This window comes from Brachycentrus maculatus, unplaced genomic scaffold (assembly GCF_059751285.1).
Source record: "Brachycentrus maculatus isolate JH-2025_06_01 unplaced genomic scaffold, ASM5975128v1 h1tg000144l, whole genome shotgun sequence".
Lineage (NCBI taxonomy): Eukaryota > Metazoa > Arthropoda > Insecta > Trichoptera > Brachycentridae > Brachycentrus > Brachycentrus maculatus.
Window position 1 is genome coordinate 793,161 of NW_028280897.1, and position 24,428 is coordinate 817,588.

Below are 24,428 nucleotides of genomic sequence, written 5' to 3' on the forward strand. Positions count from 1 at the left end.
ATTTCTATCGAAGTTAACCCTCCCTTCCCTGTGTTGTGTACCTTGTACACATTGCTTCCAATAACCATAATATCTCTATAAATATAATAAATACAAGGTTAAGATTTTAGGTATTCCTCCATACCATATTTACGCATAGATTAAAAAAATATCAATAATAATCAGAATTTATCGGGTACATCGGAGGTATTTTGTGAATATCGGAAACAAAATCGCGTATGCGGTAAGAGTGTGCGGGAACCGCGACACTATATTCGCATCTCACTCTAGCATACTCGCACTGTGCAAGCGTCAGGAGCTCAAAGGTCAATGTTCTCTGACTAGCGGCAGTAGCTTTTGGGCTTCCGACAAGAGTGGACTCATACTTGTTCCGTGAGCGTTGCCAGTTTAATGTTTTCAGCAAATAAATCTAAACTATTTAAATTTTTGACTTCATTTATAATTAATTAAGGGATTTAATTATGAATGTCCCTATTTTTCCGATTCAATATCGCTAATTTTTTATTGTGTAGTGACTACCCAACACCGGAACGCGCGTTTTATTTTATCACCGGAAAGGAAAGGTGAAGAAAATTACTCAAGGGATAATGTAAAGATATTTAAAAGATTAATAAAAAATATGTATTTTTATTATTATACAACAAGAGGGTGTTAAAATAAAATAAAAGACAAAAAAGAAAAACGAAAGCAAAATTGCAAACTACGTTATGTTAAAGGAATTTCAATATGCATGCCAGATAACGTAAAAAAGAACAGAATATGATTTTCTGAAAATGATTTTTCTATTTAAATTTAAATTTAAATGATCTTTTGCTCGAAATCTTAAATATCCTAAGGTTATTCACTGATTGTTTTGAATATTTGACATAAAATGTTTATGTTCGTTTGTTAAAGTCTATATCTCTTTTAAAATAAAGTGATTTTGAAAATTTTATATAACATGGAATTCGCGCGTTTTTGTATACCTGTGACAGGTGTTGGCCGCAATGGCAGCGCCATGTGTTCAACGGTGCATATACTGTCATTACCATTTTCAATGTTTTGGATAGCATTATTGTTTCATAGATTTTTGAATATTTCCATAGCTTCAAAAGCATGAAATTATATATTAACTAACTAAATAACCATCACGCCGCTTCCCCTCGGGGGTAGGCTGAGAGAATATGATAGCTTCGCCTCTTCCACATTCATGCATCTCCTCATAAATAATCTCCGGTTATATTGACTTCTGACCTGACCATGCTAAAGTATTTGAAATACTTGATGATAACAATATTTCCTCGGTCTTTTGTGATCCTATTACCAATCATATTCGTCTCACAAATTTGTTTTACAATATTTTCTTCACTCATTCGATTAACATGCCAAATAACCTCAACACACGTTTCTTAATTTTATCGATAATGATTTCTGAATTCTATCATACATCGTTTTGCCGCAGATTTGTCGAGTGAACTCATTTCGACTGCATTCATTCAACTTTCATTCTTCGTTTCCCAACTCCATGCATTTTTTAATTATATGTTATGTCTGTATTGTATTTTTTAAAATTATTTTTAATCAGTCTGAGCAACAGCGATACGTGGCTGGGTACAGGTGGTTTTTAAACAACAAAAAAAAATTGTTGGCAATGTTTTGCCCAAATCTAGTTTTTTTATTTTATTTTTGGGTTAGACATGTTTTCTCCTGAACCGCAAGATATATGAACATTATTAATACCGGTTTCGACATTCATTAAATTTATTAAAACCACAGTTTCGGTCATCAAACTCATTGGCACGAACAAATGTTTTTTTTTTACATCATATTTTTTTTACATGTATACTTATCATTCTAATTTATAGCCAAATTAGAGCGATTAAAAAAATATAGAGCGTTAGTTCTTAATCGACTTTTCTAAGGAATAGCTAAACCAGCATTAGTTATTACTGTTAAAATGGAAAATGGTGCTTAAGGCACTGCGTCAGATAAAATGCGTTTCGTCAAGCATTATCTTGACGAAACACATTTTATAGGTGTCTTAACTTCAGTTGAAAAATCTATCGTTTTTTTTTATATGAAAGAAGATGAAATTCTGAGCATCCTTACAACCTGGCATTTGGCTGGCTTAAGTGATCACTTTGTCCATCATAAAGTTGGCAAAAAATGATAAAAGTGGACTGAATGTATTCGAAATGTGATTTTTTAGAAAAATGGATGCAAAACGATATGTGCTTGATGTTCGGATGATGATAAAAGGAAAGAATTCAAGGTAGAGACAAGCATTATCGATAAAATTAAGAAAGGTGTTTTGAGATGGTTTGGAGACGTGGGACGAATGAGTAAGGGAAGAATAGCAATGAACAAAAATAGAAGCAGAGGAAGACCGAGGATAACTTGGCATGATCAGGTATGTCAAATACTTGGGCGTGGTCATGCCAGGAGTCGGATGAATCGGCGAGTATGTATGAAATGATGCATGAATGTGGAAGAGGCGAAGATTGTTTGCAATGACAGAGTTAAGTGGAGTACTATTCTCTCTGCCTTTTCCTGCGGATAAGCAGCGTGATGGTTTATTAATTTATTGGATAATATATGTAGCGCTGTTTTTGTTATAAATCACTAAAAGGGCGCTTTGTAAGGGTTAGTTTAGATTTAATTTTAAAAATATATATGCAACTAGTCTCATCAACGATCGATTTGTTTATTATTACTGATTATGTGTACCGTAGAATAGGGCTACTTGAACTTTGATGTGTTACTTGAGCCCAGAACAAAAAAAAATATTTAGATTTGTATTTGGTCTACAATAATGAACGTATCGACATGATTCATTGTTTCCCTGACAGGTGACACTTATTGTCACGATACGTTCATTATTGTAGACCAAATACAGATTAAATTTTCATTTTTGTACAGGGCTCAAGTAACACATCAAAGTGCAAGTAGCCCCGTTCTACGGTACATATAACATGTATTGTATAAGATACACATTTTATCAGTCCATGTATTGTGGGTCCGTCTTTTTTAACTAGCCGTTTCAAACCCGCGGGTGGTGAGAATCGACAGTTATTCGGGCAGTGCACCGAGACACTGAAATATACCCGCAGTCTCGGGTGCTGTCAAAATCCGACCTTGTAAAGAAAGGCCATACGAGCTAAAAATATAGGCTGATCCCCACCACGTATCCTACCTCAACCGGTTAAAAGCCATCATAATCTCTATCAAATTACCGGCGCTCAACAATCACCCGCCAAAAACCGATAACGATCCACCCGCCTTCCGTTATGTTTATCGAGATTTCCAGTGCCAGTTTATATCTCTTATGTAAAATCACCATCTAGCATCTAAGGCGGTGGAAGATGATTCCTGACCGTATTCCTAGTATATCAGTCACAGGTACAAATACTATGATACGTAAGAGATCATTCTATCATGATACTTGTATGGAGCTGGAATACGTACAATATTGCCCACGATTGCGGCTATGTTGTTGTCACCAACAAACCCACATTCCTTACAATATATGATACATACCTACCTATGCAGTATTTCATGAATTGTCTTTGGCATATTTGCCATACAATTGGTTGGTTCTAGACCTATTCTTTTTATTTTTATCCTTATTCTCACCCAATGGTGAAAAGGGCACTACATCGTATTGAAGCAGTGTTGAAGCACTAGAATCAGTGTTGTCGTGATCGAAGAATACACGTAAGAAAGGTGATCGGCTATTAGTTTTCCAGGAATATTGACTAAAGATTGGGGTGAAAATCACTTTAATTTTTTTAGGTAAACGTGTTGACCACTTCACTACGTAGGCGGGCTTCTAAATTTACATCACTATGTATGACTAGGTCATGTGAAGACCCAACATTCGTTAATTCTCAACTTAATATTCTATAAACAGAACAACATTAAAAAAAAAAATTGTTCGGGAATTTTACAGCTTTACATTAAAAATAGTATATAATAAACAATAGTTACATTTACAATAATAAACATTACATTAACAAAAATAGAAACATTAATACAAATAAACCCAATTAAACAATTCCACATTTATGTTATAATAACTATTTAAAACATTCAGAGATAAAAAAAAATTAAATAACGTAATTGATTTTTTCTTAAAACACACCGTTTTTGCATTGAAAAAACAATTTTTATTCAAAAAGATTATATGGTTTTGAAATGAAAAGAGTTACTAAAAGGTTAGGAGTTAAAAAATAAAGAAAAATATTTTTTCCATGTACATATCGCTCACTCCTTTCAAGAACGTCATAAATCAAAAAACTTGATTTTTCAGGAGAACGTTTTTAAAGTTTAAAAATACAATACAATGTATTAAAAATAAATATCAAGCCACTTATTGAACTTTTTACTGTGCAACAGATCTTTTTAGGTAAAACCTGAAGGTTTCTTCTCCATTTGAAAAATATTTAGTTTATTTAAAAAAAATAATTAAACAATACCTTTTCTTCAAAATGCAAAAACAAAATTTTCTGCCCTGTAGCGGGTAAAGATTAAGTTAAAAATATGCCGCTTTTGCTAAGATAAAGTACATTTTCTGGGCATTCCGAAAACATGCACAACTGAAAATGGACGATTTTTGATTAATGACGTTCTTGAAAGGAGTGAGCGATATATTCTATAAAATAAAAATTTAATATAGCCTTTAAAAAAATCGGGCATAAGCAGACAAGTGATCTCTCCGGTGGTCTTTGGTGTAATGAATGAGACTCAACGAATGCTGGGCCTTAAGTGTAAAAATTGGAAGTTATTAGGACTTTCGTAAAAAAAATACTTGTGAACCCTAATTATCGTTATGATTGAAGTGCGGTCATTTATTCATTTCTGTTTATGAACCTTTTTTGTTCCCGACCAATTTATAATGAACAAATATAATTATGCTACTCACCTACGATTAGAACTTTATTTATTACTGTTATTATCACCTGTCAAGATGTAAGCTATTGATGTGTTAAATTGTAGACGGCACGTAACTCACTAACAAACTAACCATCACGCTATTTACTATCAGGGGTAAGCTGAGAGAATTGGACGCCACTCTAATTTATCTTTGCAAACAATCTTCGCCTCTTCCCCTCACGCATATCCGTCGATTATTCCGACTCCTGTCCTGACCAGGCCCAAGTATTTGAAATACTTGATTATGTCAAGTTTTTTTCGGTCTTTCTTTGCTTCTATTTTGCCGACTACGCTCGCCTCATAAATTTGTTTTACTGTTCTTTCTTCTCTCGTTCGATTCACATACCCAAATCTTCTCAACGCATCTTTCTCAATTTTATCGATAATGATTATCTCAGCCTTGCATTCTTACCTTATATCACCATTCGTGCATCTATCATAGATGTTTTTGCCGCACATTCGTCTAAGATATTACATTTCGACTGCATTCAGTTTAATTACATCCGTCTTCTGCCAACTCCACGTTTCACTTCCATAAATACGTTTTTACTTTAATTATTGGTTCGATGTAGTGTAACTGTCCTGACAATTTTTTATGAAATAAAATATATATCATTTTAGTATCTCAATCCATCCGACAGTAACAGCATGAAACAATGGTATCACCTGACTATAGAATGGTCGTAGATGCGTTTGAAAGAATTTTGTTATGTTTGAAATTGTTTTCCAAGAATACGGTCATTTTTACGTTAAAATGAGTGAAGATCTTTCCGTCCTCGCTTCCGTATAAACAGTGTATGAGTATATACCATGCATGTGGATAGGTATGAATTTTAAATATTCTCTACGGGTGTCGATAGTTGACACCTTAGAGACGGGTCCCGCGCTAGTGTGGATTCGTGTGCAGTCGAACTCTTTATTAATTTATTTTTCATTATTTTTTTTTGCAGCTCTCAATATATTATAATTGTATTATTTAAAAAAATATATCCCTAAAAAAGGCATGGCCTGTGTGTGGGTATACATTTTATTTTAGGTTATAATAAAGGACACTGGAAAGAATACAATAAAAATAGATTAAAAGCCTTCGATGCCATCTCTTGGCTATTTTTTATTCATTAGCTAAATAAATGCATTTCATTCAAATATGTATTTTAATTTGCTTCAAAGAAAATAGTAAATTTCTGATGTTCAAATTTTACAAAATATCTTTTGCAAATGCAAATGCACAAATGTGCAATATTGTTTATTTAATATACCTTATCGTTGAGCCATATAAATTTATCGCGTAGACAAGTAACGCATCTGATTACTTTGACAGTGGCTCTCAACACATTTTTCATTAATTTATACGTAATTATTGAATTGCATAATTTAGTGGTTTTACAAAAAGGTCGTTTTTTTACTTTCAACTTAAATATATCTTACTGTACCATTCTTGAAGTTTTATTAAAATTGATTCCTAGTCGAGCTAATTAACGAATCTGATTACTGTAACAGTTGCTCTCAGCATGATTTTCATTATTTTATACATAATTATTTAATCGCATATTCAAGTGTTTTTACACAAAAAGAAACCTTTATTTTTTTACTAACAACTAAATGTGTTTTCTTGTACAATTCTTCGTTAAAATGATTTAATAGTAAAAAAAAAAGTTATGATGGTTATATTAAATTGTGCGATACGTGCGAATTTGCGCAAATAGTGCGATGCCTCGCGTATACGATGCCAAATTATTACCCGTCCTCGAAGTGTTGAGTTCGGTTAGTCGGAGAAGAAATTCCTACCGAGAGATCGGTTATATAGTAACCATCGGTAATCAGTTAATAATACACGCGATCTAACGACCGTGATTGCTGATGCAAGTGAATTTTGAATGAAAAGTCCGGTTCTCGACGGCGCGAGTGGTGTACTACATACTACACAGTTCCGACTAGCCACGGCACGCGGCAGTTCCGTTCGGTGCGGCCAGATGTGCCCGAAGCCCCGCCGCTTGGAGACTCCTGTCGCGGTGTAGCGGCTCTGCGGCCGGCGTGCGTTTCAAACTTGAACATTAAACTTTGAAATAATTTTAATAAGATCGTTATGTCACACTGATGATAACCCGTGGCCGATTTATTTTCTCATCGGAAGTGCTATTTAAACGATCGATCGTCGATCACCGTTACTAGTTGCAGTTCTGTTTTTGTTCTGTGCAGTGTTTGTTGTGCATCTATATCTATCTACTAAATAAAATTTTAAACCCAAGAATATTACAAGAAGATCACTCGCTGGATCATTAATACTATGTTTTAATAGATCACTCGCCGAGGTACGTATTATTAATTATTTTTCTTTTAATACATTTTACTTGATTTAATATTACATTCATTTTTATTTAGATAAAAATAATACATTTTTTCCAACTAGACTAACCCACCAACCATCTCGCCGCTTCTCCGCAGGGGTAGGCAGAGAAATAGAACGCCACACCAATTTGTCATTGCAAATACCCGCCGATTATTTCAACCAACTCCTGATTCGGCCACTTTCTAAGTATTTGAAATACTAGGTCATTCCAGGTTTATCTCGGTCTTCTTCTGCTTTTATTACCAACCATATTCGCATCATGAATTTGTTTTACTGTACCTTCATTACTCATTTGATTCACATGCCCAAATCATCTCACTTCACCTGTCGTAATTTTATCGATAATGCTTATCTCAGACTAGCATTATTTACTTACATTACCATTCATCTGAGAGATCGCATTTCGACTGCATTCGGTCTACTTTCATCCTTCATTTTTATTTGTTTTCGCATTTCTAGTCCCCGCCTCTTATGTCTCTTCATTTGTTTTTGTTCACTCTAACTTTTTTGTTTGTTGTTACTTTGTATTGTGCAATGCTCTAAAAAAATATTTGCATTCGTCACTAATTTGTATTTTTTACCCTTATCCGCACCCCAATGGTGCATCGAGCACTGCAACATATAAAAGCAGTGTTATCTTGATCTTTATTAACACATGAAGAAAAGGTGATCAGCCCTCCAGTTTAGGGTAATCTATATATACATAAAAATGTGCTGTCCGTTTGTTCGTTTGTGCTTGAGGCATTGCTATATTAAGTATAGGAAATGTTTGAAACTTTCGAAATATCTTCATTTCATCCTAGCGGAGGTCACTGTAATTAAACAATGACATGACAACACGTGAAAAGTATTTTAATTATAAAAAAAATCATAAGAATTTGTAAGCATGTGGGAGATTAAAATGTCATATTTAATACACTGTAGATTGGAAAAAACAGAATTTTCATTGAAAGATTTTTTTTGTTGAAAGTAGGTACTCACTCTTTCCTATTAAAAATCAAATAGAAAATTGTTTGTATTTAAAGTAGGTACATAGGTATATATTAAACCATATCCGCTTCCTAAGTGGAGCATATGGAGTCCACAAATTGTCTCCAGGCTTTTCTGTCGGCTGCCAGATCCCTTGCATCCTCACAAGTCAGATCCGCGTCCCGAATTTCTGATGAGAACTGCCGACGAATTGTCAGCAGTGGTCGTCCTTGGCGGCGCGAACTTGATGCCTTGTAAAATAGGCAAGCTTGATGGCGGCTCTCAGGAGGCATGCGGAGTACATGGCCGAGCCAACTGAATCGCCTTTTCTTGACCACAGTTGTAACCAAGATTTGCTGCGTCCTACGCCTTATCTCTTCATACCTCACAAAATCAAACCACCGCACGCTTAAAATTCTCCGCAGACACCTATTCTCAAGGCTTAGTACACGGCTGCTCCCAAGTATACGAATACAAATCTAAAATTATTATTTTAGAAAGAGATTAATGTAGTTCTTTAAAAAAACTAATCCCCACCCCAATAGTGTACATGGTACTGCATCATATAAATGCAGCGTTATCTTGATCGTTAACACATGAAGGAAAGGTGATCAGCCCTCCGCTACACGCTAGTTCTGAATGAGATTCTATAAAAGTGAATAATCACTTACATTTATTTGTCCTCCCTCCGGGAATCGAACCCTGGACATACAGTACGGTAGTTGAGCGTGCTGACCATTACACTACGGAGGCAGACATGTATTTACCAATCAATCAGCTGGAGCAGCAAATAAAAGTTTGTGTGTGATTAATCTATGTGTCAGTGTTTTATAATTATATAATCCTATTTTCTAATTTTATAATATTACTCCTTTAGATTTTACTTTTCTTTTAGTTCAACTCTCTATTTGCTTTCTTTTTATAATTATTATTTCATATTATTTCAGTCTTACCACCTTTATATTATCATTAAAATATATATAAAGCTGTATTATAAAAAGAATAAGCATACCCTGCCTACCTCAGAACAGGTATCTCCAAATACCTAGTGAGGATAGACAGTGTCCAATAAAAAAAAATAAAAAAAATATATGTTTATATATAAATATGTATAACTTAAGTATAAAATTATGTTAAATAATAAACGCTGTTCTGCAGCACTGAACCTGAACCTGAAAATCAAATCTTTTTAAATTGCATAGATGAAAAATAATGTGTGGTTTAAGAATTTTCTAAAGATGTAATGGAAAATCTTATCAAGTATATTATGATTGTATTATTTCTAGTACAATATACTGTAAAGCAGGTTATCGATATATTTAAAAAAAGTGTAACTAAGGCTAGGATTGCATACGGAATAGGATGTGTCATATGGATAACTGTTTCTTTTCCGGTTACCCGATTGGGATGGTGTTCATTACCTTTAATCGGTTTATATTCCTGTCCTGCTTATTTTTTTACATCATATTGTTGAATATTACTCTCTAAAAAAATTTTTTCAGCCGTTTCCCAGTATGTAAAAATAATCCAGGGTTCGTATCTTGTATAAAGGGTCTCTTCTACATAAAAGCTTTTCTCAATCCACCATAATTGGCTATTGTGAACTCGTTTGCAGTGTGTCATGAGATTGATCAATATATCTTTGAGTTCCGAAAAAAATTGTAGTATGGTTGTCAATCATAGGTAGAATGGTGAATGGCACGTGTGCAAAGTGATCACTTTACCCATAATTGACATTCGCGTTACTATTTTATTAATTGTTTCGGCATTAACTTTGTGGTAAGACATGTTACAATGATTAAAGAAAACACTTCGTTTTTTACCACTCAAGGTAAAAAACGAAGTGTTTTCTTTAATCATCCGCATTACTCATTCGTCTCATGACACAATACTTATGAGTTCACAAAAGTCATCCATGTTGGATTGAGAAAAGCTTTTATTTAGCAGCCCTTTCATTTGTATGCGAGATCAGAACACTGGATTATTTTTATATACTGGGAAGTGCCTGAAAACTTGATTTTTTGAATAATAATATTTGACAATGTGATATAAAAAATTAAGCACGTCATAGGCCCTGTAAATATCCAGACTTCCATATTCTTCTTCATCTTTGTTAAGATAGAAATACGCAACTAAATTTGTGCTCTGATTATCACCGAATCAAATAATCACTTCTTTGAAAGAAGTCGTTATTTAATCCGTTTTTTTAATTCGATCTCGATATTGGAAATCACGCTGATAAGACAAGACTAACGCTTCCTAAAGATGTAACATTCACATTACTTTTTTTTTGCCAAAAATGAAATATTCATTAGTTTAATATTTTGTAGCCTTATTAACTATATTTATAACTTTTTGTACAAAACTTATCGTTAGATAACAAGGCAGTCGTTAAATAACAAATAATAGTTCATAAGTAATGTCAAGGTTAACTACACTTTGTATTTAAAAGCTAAAGCTTCTTTAAGAAAGCACTATCAGACCAAAACAAGTATTGCAATAGATGTATACTCGTGCATAAATAAACTATGTATAGTAGATATTCGAATGGTGAAATAAGGATAATATGTAGGACTAAAAAAAGCATAATCGATCAAATTAAGAAAGGTGTTTTGAAAGGGTATGGGTGTTTCTTATTTATATTTATTGATTTATTTTTTATAATGAGTTGAGACGATAGAGGGGGGGGGGTATTCGTCATCATTATATTGTTAATTATAATTTTTTTTGTTTATTATTATTATTTTTAAATACTTGAAAGCGGGCAGGTTAGGTTAGGTTTTGTTATTATAATTTTGTGTGTGATCTTAACATTACCTTATTGTAACTGTTATACGTTATAAATAGTAGCCAGTAGTGATTGTTGTTTAGACCACTATCCAAAATTTGACAACAAAAAACAGATTGATATTCACGACATGTAAATATGACATTTGAAATAAATATACTTAAGATATGTGTAATTAAAACAGAAAGTAGAAAGTTTTTAAAAAAAATAAAACGAAAAACTTTATTTTGTATATCGTTCATATGACAGTTACCGAATGATAAATCATTTTGTAACTTAAAAACACAACAACAAAACACACATTTATTTACGGAAAAAAAAGTTACTAACCATCAAGGCCGCTCTCCGCAGTAGAAGCAAAGAGAATAGAACGCCACAGCAATCTGTCTTTGCAAACATTCTTCGCCTCTTCCTCGTTCATGCATCTCCTCATACATACCCGCCGATTATTAGGACTTCTCACTTGACCGCTTTCAAGTATATAAAAATAAAAATAAAAGTATAATTAACAATATGACAATGACTAAAGCCCCCCCCCCCCTCTATTGTCGATGTTTTCACTCATAAAAAAAAACAATATATATAAATAAGAAACAGCTCCTACCCTTTCTTCAACTTTCAACGTCTCAAGGACACAACTCTTAAATTTCGACTTAGCTTCACATACGGTGTTTGAAAAGGATGCGGAATGCATCGAAATAAGTGTAACAATAAAATTTAAGAAATAGTGGTTAAAACTTAAATTTAACATAGACACATAGTTTTTATTTATTGATTTGGCGTTTAATTTGTAGAACTCTATTTTAATTTATGTATTGATTGTTAAATCAAACAGATTTTTTGAGTCTGTCAAGTTGTATTTTATTGTTAAAAAACACATCAAAATTAATATTGTTACAATTGTTTCGCCTAGTTATGGCATTTTCAAACGAACGTGAAGATTAAACGGATTGACGGTACTTATATAGCTATACAATTCTTTAAATGAAATGCATTAAAAATAAATATCAAGCCATTTATTGAACTTTTTACTGTGCAGCAGATCTTTTTAGGTTAAAACCTGAAGGTTATTTATCCATTTGAAAAATATTTGATAAAAAAAAATTAAACAATACCTTTTCTTCGAAATGCATAAACAACACTTTCTGCCCATGTGCGGATAAATATTAAGCTAGAAATATACCGCTTTTGCTGGGATATAGTACATTTTCTGGGCATTACAAAAAACATGCACAACTGAAAATTGACGATTTTTGATATATGACGTTGTTGAAAGGAGTGAGCGATGCGCAGTAATAATTTAGACTCACAGTCCCTAATTCAATTCACGGTTTTACAAAAACAACTAAGACCATCTGAATTTATTTTTCTATGTATATTTTGTAAATATCTAATAACGGTTGAAGCTCTCTAAGCGATTGTTTAAATGCATGAGTAACAATGCAGATTAATTGCATTTAGGTTACGCATTAGCAATTTGATTTTAACGGGCCGTTTAAAGCGTAACGACTGGTGAAGTCTTCAAATTATAGTTTACAAAAGCGTTGCAATCTCCTTATGTATGTGGGGCATAATCTTCAGACTTATGTTGGATACAGTCTTCGTAACTAACGTTACACTCTAATATCATCTCCGTTAGACAACGAGTCACTATGTGCAAAATAGACATTTTCATTTTGTGTACATTCGTACTAATATCTAATTCACAATAGAAATAGGTAAAAATTCACAACAGAAATAGGTAAAAATTCACAACTCAACTGCCTAGATTATAAAAAAATAGAATTTGACATATTCCGTAAACCAACTTATACAGATACAATAATACACATTTCCTCTAATCATCTATGGCGCATAGGGCACTGCATCATATAAACGCAGTGTTATGGAGGAAAGGTGATCAGCCCTCCGCTTCAGGTACCAGACCAGGGTAATATTGAAAATTATTATAGTGAAATAATCACTTTTATTTATCTGACCCGCCCTGGGAATCGAGCCCGGGACCTCCAGTTCAGTAGCCATTCGTGCTAACCATTACACTACGGAGGCGGACCCATCTTAGGATACAGTTCAAATTCTCATCCAAAATTTTTCTAGTAAACTAACGTCTCTCTGTATCAATGTTAACGCGGCCCGTTTCGTCATGTTACACGTCAACGACAATATACTGCTGCTGCTGACGGCTTTATATACGACTGTTGACCAATACTAACCATATTTTAGTTTTTCTCTCTAAAATGCCCAAGCGTTTGCCAAAAATTATGCTAAAATTTGAGAAAAAAAAAGATTACATAGGTACGTTTCAAGTTTACTGATATTACAGGTTTGAAATTTTCAAGTGCTTTTATTAAAAAAAAAATGAAACTTTAAGTTTTGTACTGACATTTTTTGGCGGAACTGCTTTTTATATAATAAAACAACAACTATGTAATACATAAATTTTTCCACTTTTATTTCATTCGACCGGTGAACGGATTTCGTCGTCACCGACACCTGATGATGTTTTATTAATATTGTTCATTTATATGTTTAATTTATTTTGTGATGATTAAGAAAGAAAAAAACAGTGTAAGATAAGGGTTATATTTATATCATAAAAATTAGAAACATGCAATCTAATTAATGATCTTATTTTAAAAATTGACATTTCCAAGTTACACCACGCAAGGATTTTATAAATATTGGTTTCAACCCGTGTTTTTTACTTTTTCACAACATGTTATTTATGTAACCAAATATCTTTACTGTATGATTTTTCACACATTTAATGTGTAAACATTTTATTTTTTTCTTTGGAAATCTACGTGGGTGATTCAAATACGTCCCGGATGTATTTTTCCGTACATGATTTAAAAATACGGAGTACATTTTATTTTTATACCAATTCTTGATTTTTGAATGTATTTTTCTTACGCCACCAAAAAAATAATGACATGTTTACTCGTTTGCGCAAAGCTTAACAAAAGCTTCGTCGTAATTATTTTTGCCGGTAGAAATCCGTAACCTTTACTTGCCCGAAATATGTTCATATCCGAATGGTCCTTGGGTGGACAAGAATTAGTAAAAAGTGAGAGCCTCAGATTGAAGTGACCGAATAAGACGTTCGCATTGAATGGCCCTCTTTAGGAGGTGCCCACCTTTTGAAAGTTTCACATGTTACGTCCAAGGCTGGCATAAATGATAGAATAACTCAGGCCATGCTATAGATGTAAAGAGACGCTAATTTCCAATCAGAAACGTGATTTTCTCTCGACCTGAAATTTTAAGAAATTCACTGGATGGCATGGAACACTCACCCGGCGCAATCCAGATTTTTATCCCCATGGAATTATTACATGGTAAAACCGATGGAAAAAGAAAATTTAGGTGAACGATTAAGCATTGTCACTGGGTGTATATCATTGCTCAATTAGCTGTAGACATGCGATAATCTTTATATATATATATTATATATATATATATATATATATATATATATATATATATATATATATATATATATATATATATATATATATATATATATATATGTATATATATGACGATGCTGTTCTTCTTGCCGATAGCAGAGAAGACCTGCAGGCGTTGGTGACAAAAGTGTATAATGTGTGCAAGGAAAGCGATTTATTGATGAATGTTAGCAAATCCAAGATTATAGTTTTTGAAAGAGAAGAATGCAGATCTGAATGTGAAATATTGGTAAACGGAGAGATTTTGGAACAGGTAGATGATTTCGTGTATTTGGGTAGTATGTTTTCTAGGGATGGAAAGATTGATAAAGACATAGAAAGAAGAGTGAATGCTGGGAACAAAGTGAATGGTGCACTGAAATCAGTTATAGCAAATAAAAACCTATCAGCGGAAGCTAAACTGGCAGTGCACAACGGAGTCCTGGTTCCAACTCTAATGTATGGAAGTGAAACATGGAGTTGGCAAAAGAAGGATGAAAGTAGACTAAATGCAGTCGAAATGCGATCTCTCAGAAGAATGTGCGACAAAACGATGTATGATAGATGTACGAATAGTGAAACAAGGAAGGAATGCAAAGCTATAAGCAAAGGAGATAAGCATTATCGATAAAATTAAGAAAGGTGTGTTGAGATGGTTTGGACATGTAGAACGAATGAGTGAGGAAAGAACGGTAAAACAAATTTATGAGGGGAATGTTAGCGGGAAAAGAAGCAGAGGAAGACCGAGAAAAACATGGCACGATCAGGTATGCCAAATACTTGAAAGTGGTCAGGTTAGGAGTCGTAACAATCGGCGGGTATGTATGAGGAGATGCATGAACGTGGAAGAGGCGAAGAATGTTTGCAAGGACAGAGTGGTGTGGCGCTCTATTCTCTCTGCCTACCCCTGCGGGGAAGCGGCGTGATGTTTAGTTAGTTTTTTTTATTTATAGAAAATCCGGCTTATTTTGTATCTCCATGATATATTATTGTACAATGATTAAAGGAAACACTTCGTTTTTTACCACTTGAGTGGTAAAAAACGAAGTGTTTTCTTTAATCATTGTAACATGTCTTACCACAAAGTTAATGCCGAAACAATAAATAAAATATATATTATGGTAATTATAGTGTGTCGAATTTTCGTAACGGGATCATTGTTGTTTATCTTTGACAATTAATTTATGTTATTATTACTGTAATTCTCCCGACTCACGACTATCATTTCTAAATTAAAATTTGCAAAAAAAGTATTTCTATCCGTAAAATGATATCGCCAACACCGAACGGGTTCGCATGTCAGTTAATCCGTTTCCCTTACTGCATGATTTTTTTAAAACTTGTAAAAAAAATATATGATGTGTAAATTATGAAAAAAAAAGACACGTATTTTTTTATTTTTCAAAAAAATTATTTTTACCCATATAAAATACAAAAAATTATTTTGGTCCAAATCTGGCACGCCTTGCAGTTGTAGTAAAAAAAATACTAGAGTACATGACATGGCTTGGAATCGAAAACCACTATTCTTCATGGAAATTTGTATGGCAATTCCTGTCTTTATTCAGACATAAGTTTGTTTTGCATTTTTTGCAGATGACAAAGAAAGAATCAGCCTAAAAAATTTGGCCGATTAGGAGATTTTGACCCTCTTTACTTTCGTAAAGAGGGTCAAAATCTGGAGAATCTGGAGTTGCCATTACAGAGTTGTCGGCAAAATGCAGACATTTTTTTTATTTCCTCCCACCTATTGCACGTCATGGTTTCGGAAATTAATGGGTTACCTAGATCAGGATTCTAATAATGGCGTATAGAGGGTAACTGTACTATAGACATCATCATATTCCAATGAATTGTTCTATATCATTTTTCGACAATAAGATTGAAATGTCTGGTCTTTGGTTTGTCGAGTACAACCGTGATTCCAAAACTATCATTCCAAGATGTCGTCTTCAAAAAAATATTTAAAAAATTGAAAAGGAGAATCTATATCGTCAAAGTCATTTGGAAACTCTAGATCTTCCAAAAATGCAATATCATCTGGTGATTGACACATATTTCGACTTCCCCACACAAACTTCTTGGTAGCAGAAGTTGAAGGAGCTTCTTGGACTTCGTTTTCTTCATCAGAACTGCTCTCATCGCTTTCTAGAATAATTACATTTTTGGGAGTACTCATTTGGGGGTAATCCTCATTATCTGACACATCATCCTCGCTGTCAAAACCGTTCTTTGGTATTTCTCTTGCATATTTTGTAGTGTTGTAGAAATTACGAGCGTCCATATTTAAAAAATAATTGAAATCGATAAAAATACACTTTACTTGGTTATTGGCATTATATAACTTATTTGACCGTATGTGCAATTTTTTTTGACTAGCTGCATGATGGACCATATATGGACCAAAAACATTTTACACAATATTATCCATAATTTTATATAAAAGTGATCATTTTATTACTTAGCTGATGAAAATAATATTACACCAGTGTATTATAATTTTTATAGCGCTTTACAAACAAAAAACTTAAAAAAAAACACTTTTGAATATCACGTTTGTGCAGAAAATCATAAACCGACAGTTGGAAACAGTCGAACGCACATCTAGTACAATCAGATACATCTAGCAAGAAGTTTGACAACTAGTAATGCGGATCATAGATAAAACTTAAGTATTATTGCCGGAAACAATAAATACTTTATTATTTTGTTGTTTTTTAAGGCGAAAGATTATTTTGGATCATATATGAACCAGTATGCGGTAAGGGGTTAATATTAATTTTATTTATTCCAATACCACTCATTAATGATGATTAATTAATATTATGACAAAACCGACGAATTAATTTTTTTACTGTGACGTTTCATTAATCATCGTGTATAAGCATGTTTAAAGTGATATTATACAAATAGAACGATGAATGATAAGGAGAGTGTTATATTATATAAGTACATTAACATACCACAAAGTTAACAATGCTTTTAATATACAAAATACATAAGCTTTCTCCGGTGTCACTAGACGTGGTGTTGTTCCCAATATTCGGCCACGGTGATCAGTTGCGAGTTATGACATTACTATTTACAACAAACGGGTACTAAATTAAATTGGTAAAGCTACCTTTGTTTGGTCCGATCGTATACTTTCATTCTATATTAGACGAGGATTCCACACCTGGATACTTCATCGAACACTTATTTGCATAGAAGGCCGCGTATTAGAAACATATTTATATAAAAAATATAATCTAGACACTTAACACTAGAAAACGATGGAAAATGTATGGAAAACAATTAAAACACCGCATGGTAAAATATCACTACGCATACTTCTGATCTAATATTTCTTCTTCATATTTTGTTTGTGTGTATTGTCAAATCTAATTGATTTTTATTTGACAAAAGAAACCATTTTTTTTTCAAATCGCAATTAATAAAAACTTCATATTATTTTTTTGACATCTCATCAAAGATGAAGTAGAATATGGTAGTCTGGGCATTTACGGGGCTGACGACCGTCATAGGCTAGATCACTTTACACACGTGTAACATTCACCAATTCTACCCATTATTGACAACCACACTACTCAAATTCTTGGAAGTTCTTTATATATGAACCAATTTTGAAACACTATTTTTAAATCACTAGAACTTCACTAGAGTCATCTATTTACGAGATGAAAAAACTCTTTTATTACTATGTGAGGTCCGAATCCTGGATTATAATCACACACATGAGAAACGTCAGAAAATATCATTTTCATTTTTATTATTTAAGCTTATATTTGTGAACAAGTATTTGGACACACTCAAAATGTAAATAAAAACTTTTTTCAGTTTTACTGAAAACCTATGGATAATCATACGAATATATTTAAACATATACTTGTACATATATTTATTTCGTTCGTTGACTTTTAATATGTTAGACTGGTCCATGTCGAAATTCTGGACGTTGAAATAAATCATTTGTTTTATTTGTGCTCAAAATCTTGACGTCGTCTCTTATTCATTTCAAATACCTCGTTGATATTATTCGAACACCACAAGCGACCAACGTTTCTGCTATTATTATGTGCATGCGCGGTCTGAAATAATGCATCGATTATTTTGGCTGCCGATTTTAAACAATGGAGTCATTTGCGACCAGGATCAGTGACGCCACTCTGTATATGTTCTTTTAAAACGTAAGGCACCTAACTCGATCAGCCATAACACGAGTTATACAGGCCTTCGAGAGAAATACGTGTAAGGAATGTGTGTTGAGATGGTTTGGGCGTGTGAATCGAATGAGTGAAGAATGGATTGTTAAACAAATTTATGAGGCGTATGTGGTTGGTTTTCGGAATTCGGGTTCATTTTATTTGATTTGGAAGGAGTTTGGCATTGAAGCACAACGCTTGCCAGACGGGTTGATGAGTTTTGGGTTTCAGCCGCTCTTAAGACGCTGTTTGTAGCCGCCAATTCTGGCTCAGACGCTACTAATTTATTGACTTATTTATTTTCTCTTTTATGTACCTACATAACAATTTACATCAAATATTACAAAAAAACATATTACAAATAATTTAAGTAGAAGCAGAGGTATGATGAAGTATTTCAAATACTTAGGTCAGGAGTCAGAATAATCGGCGTGTATGTATGAGAAAATGTGAGAATGTGGAAGAGGCGAATATTGTGTGCAAAGACAGATTTTGTATCGTTCTATTCTCTTTGCTTACCCCAGCGGAGAAGTGGCCTATACAGACCCTGCTAATTATACAGGCCTAGTCTTTGTAGACTTTTGTCAGTTTTCTTCGTCCTCATGTTTTAGGTCCTTCTATCATGGATGACGTCACCTAGGCCATGCCTTCGAATCATGTTATCTTTCTGTAGCATCTATTAATTTATTGGTCTTCCTCTAGATTTCACAGGCTATTTAAGACAATATTCATAAACCGTCGGAAATAGATTTTAGTTCAATTAAAAGAAAGGTTATCAAATTTTGACCTCCGAGAAGACCTCTTGCTAAATTGGGCATTTGCATTTTAAATTTAGATATTTGTAAAATCGCTCTAAACATGTCTTTAATTATACAACTGTCGTAATAGATATGGACGATCGTGTTAAAAATCCGAATGAAATAACGACTTATTGAAAATAAGTATTTTTTTCATTCGGTTTTTTTTATTACACGTCCGAGCACAAATATATAAGTACACAGCTGAATTTAGTTGCGTATTGCGAATTTCGAGCTCTTGAGGCGAGATAATTGATAGGCCTTAACTGCATTTTATTTAACTCAGGTAACATTTAACGTAATTGTACCGACCGACTGATTTCGTATATTTAGGAGTACACCCTTGATATATTTGACAATTATATCACAAACTTTACACTTTATTTACCAACAATGTTTTTCAATGCTTACCTTGAAAACCGAGACTATTTATAGCAAAAAATACAAATTTTAACAAAAACCGTCATAATTTCTGCACCAATTAATAGTCAGATTTTTGCTGCCAACTGTAAACGACCAAACACTGATTAAAACTCCTACACATACATTCGCATCATAAATTTGTTTCGCCGTTCTTTCCTCACTCATTCGTGCCACAAGTCCAAACTATTTCTTGATTTTATCTATAATGCATATCTCGCCATGAAAGCTTTCCTTTATCGACCATTCGAACACCTATCATACGAGTACATCGTTTTTCCGCGCGGAGAGATTGCATTTTGACTTCATTCAGTCTACTTTCATCCTTTTTGCCAACTCCATGCTTCACTTCCATATATTAGGATTGAAAGAAACATGTACCGGGAAAAGGCAACGAATACCATTCCAATCGAGTTACCAAAAAAGCATCTCTTTTACTCATTAGTCCCTTCTCTATCAAATGCTAATAATATGTATTATTTTTATTTTAGTTTGTTGTTCGTATTTCCAAAGGTCACCAGTGTCGCAATTCCTTTGCCGTGACCCCGGAAAGAAACTTTTATCATAAATCTTACACATGTTACAAATAATACGAATATAGATGGCGAAAACAAACCTCAAATCTTCTTTATATAGATTCCGATTTATCCGAATAAAGTGCGTCATCGTTTTATTTTTATCTACAATGATACTTTTAGATTTTATAAGTACACATAAAAATACCCGTGGAGCACCGTACACGTGATAAAAGTTAATCTAAAGATAAAAATAAAATTAGAATAAGAGATTTAGTGTGAGGGATGGAGAGAGAGAGGGGGGGAGGGAGAGCATCTCAAAAGTAATACCATAATTTAGATTATATATTAAAAACATATTTTTTATTCCATATTTACATTATCGTTGATTGCTGCGTCAGTTGGTAATACCGAAATTAATGGTTTATGATAACTAAAATTAGAGAGGCAACATAAAATAATATATGTACGTAATTCCATATTTTCGAGATAAATACAAAGCAATGCATCTATTGTAGTTCCGGATTTTGTTATTTATTTGCAGAATATTTTTTCCTCGAAGAAGGTTAGTTATCGGTATAGAATCATTTGAAGCGAAATTTACGTTTAAATCTCCCCCAAGAATCATACGGGTTTTATCTTCGCCTCTACCAAGAACATTGACAATGTAACGAAATGTGCCTGATAAACGTGACGCGTCTCTGAATTTCACTCTCACTTCTAGTCCGTATCGACTACCGAATCGCGGCATATTAAGCTCTACTTCAAAAAATATTAATGTCATTTTTAGTGTTATGTGTTTTGTTACTTTATGAATAAAAAGTCACCACGTGACTTTACCTCGCTTTGTTACTTCGAGTCATCATCATGTATGTAAAACAACGTGTGGGGGAGAGCTCATACGCTCACTTTGAGCCTCGGAAATCTATGCCGAAGTATCTACACATTCCTTCATCGTTTCCTAACTTTCTTAGGGTCTGATTACACGAGCGATTAATTTACAAAATCGCTTGCATGACGTTAAGGGTAATTTCACAGTCGCTGTACGAGAATTCTGTATTTTCACGAAGGTCCGACCGCGCAACGAGGCCTTAAACTTGGCGGTTTTGAAACTACATACCATACACAAGACCGTGATGTGATTTTCTTTATCATGCAACTTATTACCAGTAACGTGCATAGATTTAAAAATAAATATTTATATCGTGGATAATTAATTTAAAAATAATTATTTAAAAAAAAAATTCCATGGGCACTTCATGAATATTATAAAACTCTAAAAATAACTTTAAAAAAAAATACCATGAAAATAATAATTAGTTCGTAAAAGTGTAGATACGCGGCGCTGAGAATTACACTTTCCGCATATTATTATAAGTTGCGAGTTCAAATATTAATTTGGTTGATTTGTTGGGGTGTTTTATATGTACACATATACATACTTAAGTGTGTTGAGATGGTTTGGGCGTGCGAATCGAATGAGTGAAGAAAGAGTAGTAAAACCAATTTACGGGCCGAATTTGGTCGGTAATAGAAGGAGATGAAGAACGAAGAAAACTTGACATGTTCAAGTATTTCAAATACTTAAAAGTAGTCAGGTCATGAGACACATGAATGTGGGAGAGGCGAAAATTGTTTGCAAATACATATGCATATGTTTATAAATAACGCACTGTTACACACACATGTTCTTGAGGGCCATTTAAGTCACATTTATATATATATATATAAATATATATATGTATATATATATATATAATATATATATATATATATATATATACATATATATATATATATATATATATATATATATATATATATATATATATATATATATATATATATATATATATATATATATAAATTTGTATTAGTAGTTAAGGTAGGCACTGGTGATGTTCCTATGTGGAACGCACGCCACTGTATATTACCTATGCGCAACAGCCCGATACGCGATTGTCATCAGAGCGAAACATCGAATCAGCTTTGTCTTGTACAATGCGCGATTCAATGTAATCTTCGGTTATGTAGAGGATTTTTAAAGATTTTTTTCCTTTATGTGTAGTTTAACTTCCGCTCAGACGCTTCTATACGGTACTTATCCCTCGCTGATTGCGCTTACTGCACGACAAAAAGTGGATAAGTGAATAATGTGGTGCCATTTGTGAAGCTGCAATTTAAAAAAAAAAACATATTCATTAAGCTCGATGCATTTCATAAATAATTAATCCTCACACCTTAAACGATCTCTATTGTAATATTCTCGACACATCAAGTGGCTAAGTGTATTTTACTCACGAACCAAGTATTATATTTACATATGTGGTGAAAACCACAGACCAATACGTTCATAAAGGCTTGTTTAGATTTTGTATTATCTCATTAACCTTGATATAAAATAAACTCCTTAATTAACTCCATGGTATCATTAATTTAGTTTCAATTTAAACCCTAAAACTTTCTTTAGGATTTTTTGCTTAAAAAAACTGTGTTCCTAGAGCTTGTTGGGTAATATATCCAAAATTAAGCACGGTTTATTCGGTTGAATTCTACATTTATTTATGTATATTTTAATACGTGACGCGTTTCGTCTTCTTAGGACATTATCAAACACTCAGAGTGTATACATAAATAAATGTAGAATTCAACCAAATAAACCGTGTTTAATTTTGGATACATTACCCAACAATTCAATATGGAATTCTACCAACTGTCTGCAGTTACAATAAATTCCTAGAGCTCATTATTTTGCTGTTATTTTTATGGCTAACTTACTTACTTACCATCATGCCGCTTCCCCGCAGGGCTAGGCACAGAGGATAGAACGCCAATCCGTCTTTGCAAACAATCTTCGCCTCTTTCACACTCATACATATCCGTCGATAATTCCGACTTTTGACCTGACCAAGCCCAAGTATTTTAAATACTTTATCGTACCAAGTTTTCCTCGGTCTTCTTCTGCTTGTATTTCTAACTAAATTCGCTACACTAATTTGCCGTTCTTTTCGCACTCATTTCCACGTGTCCTTAATTTTATTGATAATGCTTATCTTATCCTTACGGTCTTTTCTTTTATCACACATAGATTGCCGCACGTTCGTTTGCATTCAGTCTGTTTTCATCCTTTTGCCAACTCCACGATTCAGTTCAGTACTTTAGGGTTTTTGCCAGAACTGTATTGTGTACTGCCAAGTTAACTTTCGTCGATAGGCTTTTATTTGCTATATAATTAAATGATTTAAGTGCACTTATCCTCTGTTTGTAGCATTCACTCTCCTTTCAATATTATTTTTAATCTTTCCAACCCTAGAAAACATACTTCTCAAATATTTTCTATATATTTTTTTAAATAATTTCCCCTTCATATGATTAGATAACCATACGACACGTAAGTTCAACGATATATTACATATTAAACTAGGTTAGACGTACTGGTAAGACTAGTTTATTTACAATTACTTACAAATTAATGACGTGATTAATCATCCAGTTTTTTGATATTAATTTGTCTATATAAGTATGCACAAGTCCTCGATCTCGTTCAAATTCCCGCTAAGTTAGTTATAGGTGACGTGTTCATACGAGGAAGCACGAGTATTGGAGATGCCTAATCTGGATACACGACATATTATAATATACATACGTCGTCGTATCGGAGTGTGACATTCCTGAGCATTGTACGTATATAGGCCCAGACTCGCGGGACAATCGTACTTTAACATATTGATGTTATAATAATTGTAGGATTCTTTCACTAATTTTTAGTTTTACTTGGTAAATACCACTATTTTATTTTAATTTTATTTTGACTCATGTTTCGATGCATTCTGTATAATTAACAAACAAATTGTTTGATAATGATGCAAAATGCCTCGAAACATGTATCACAATAGATTTTAATAAAATAGTGGTACCAAGTAAAAAATTACATATTACCACAAAGTGACTGAATTTTTTTGCCAAAACTGACGATCATCAGTACTCAGTACTGAGTAACAAACATTTTTATGTAAAATAAAATAAA

General features: G+C 33.2%; 1 protein-coding gene across 2 annotated transcripts in view; it reads left to right on the forward strand.

Annotated features, from left to right (window-relative positions):
* The window catches only part of LOC148308882 (WD repeat-containing protein 47), a 157,235-nt gene that overhangs the window by 9,124 nt on the left and 123,683 nt on the right, over nt 1-24,428 (forward strand). The window contains exon 1 of one of the 2 annotated variants that reach the window (XM_088260857.1): nt 7,084-7,223. The exons of the other annotated variant lie outside the window; for it this stretch is intronic. The gene's annotated coding sequence lies outside the window, so the exon portion shown is untranslated. Of the gene's footprint in view, nt 1-7,083; nt 7,224-24,428 lie in introns of those variants that run through there. 2 annotated transcript variants of the gene reach the window in all.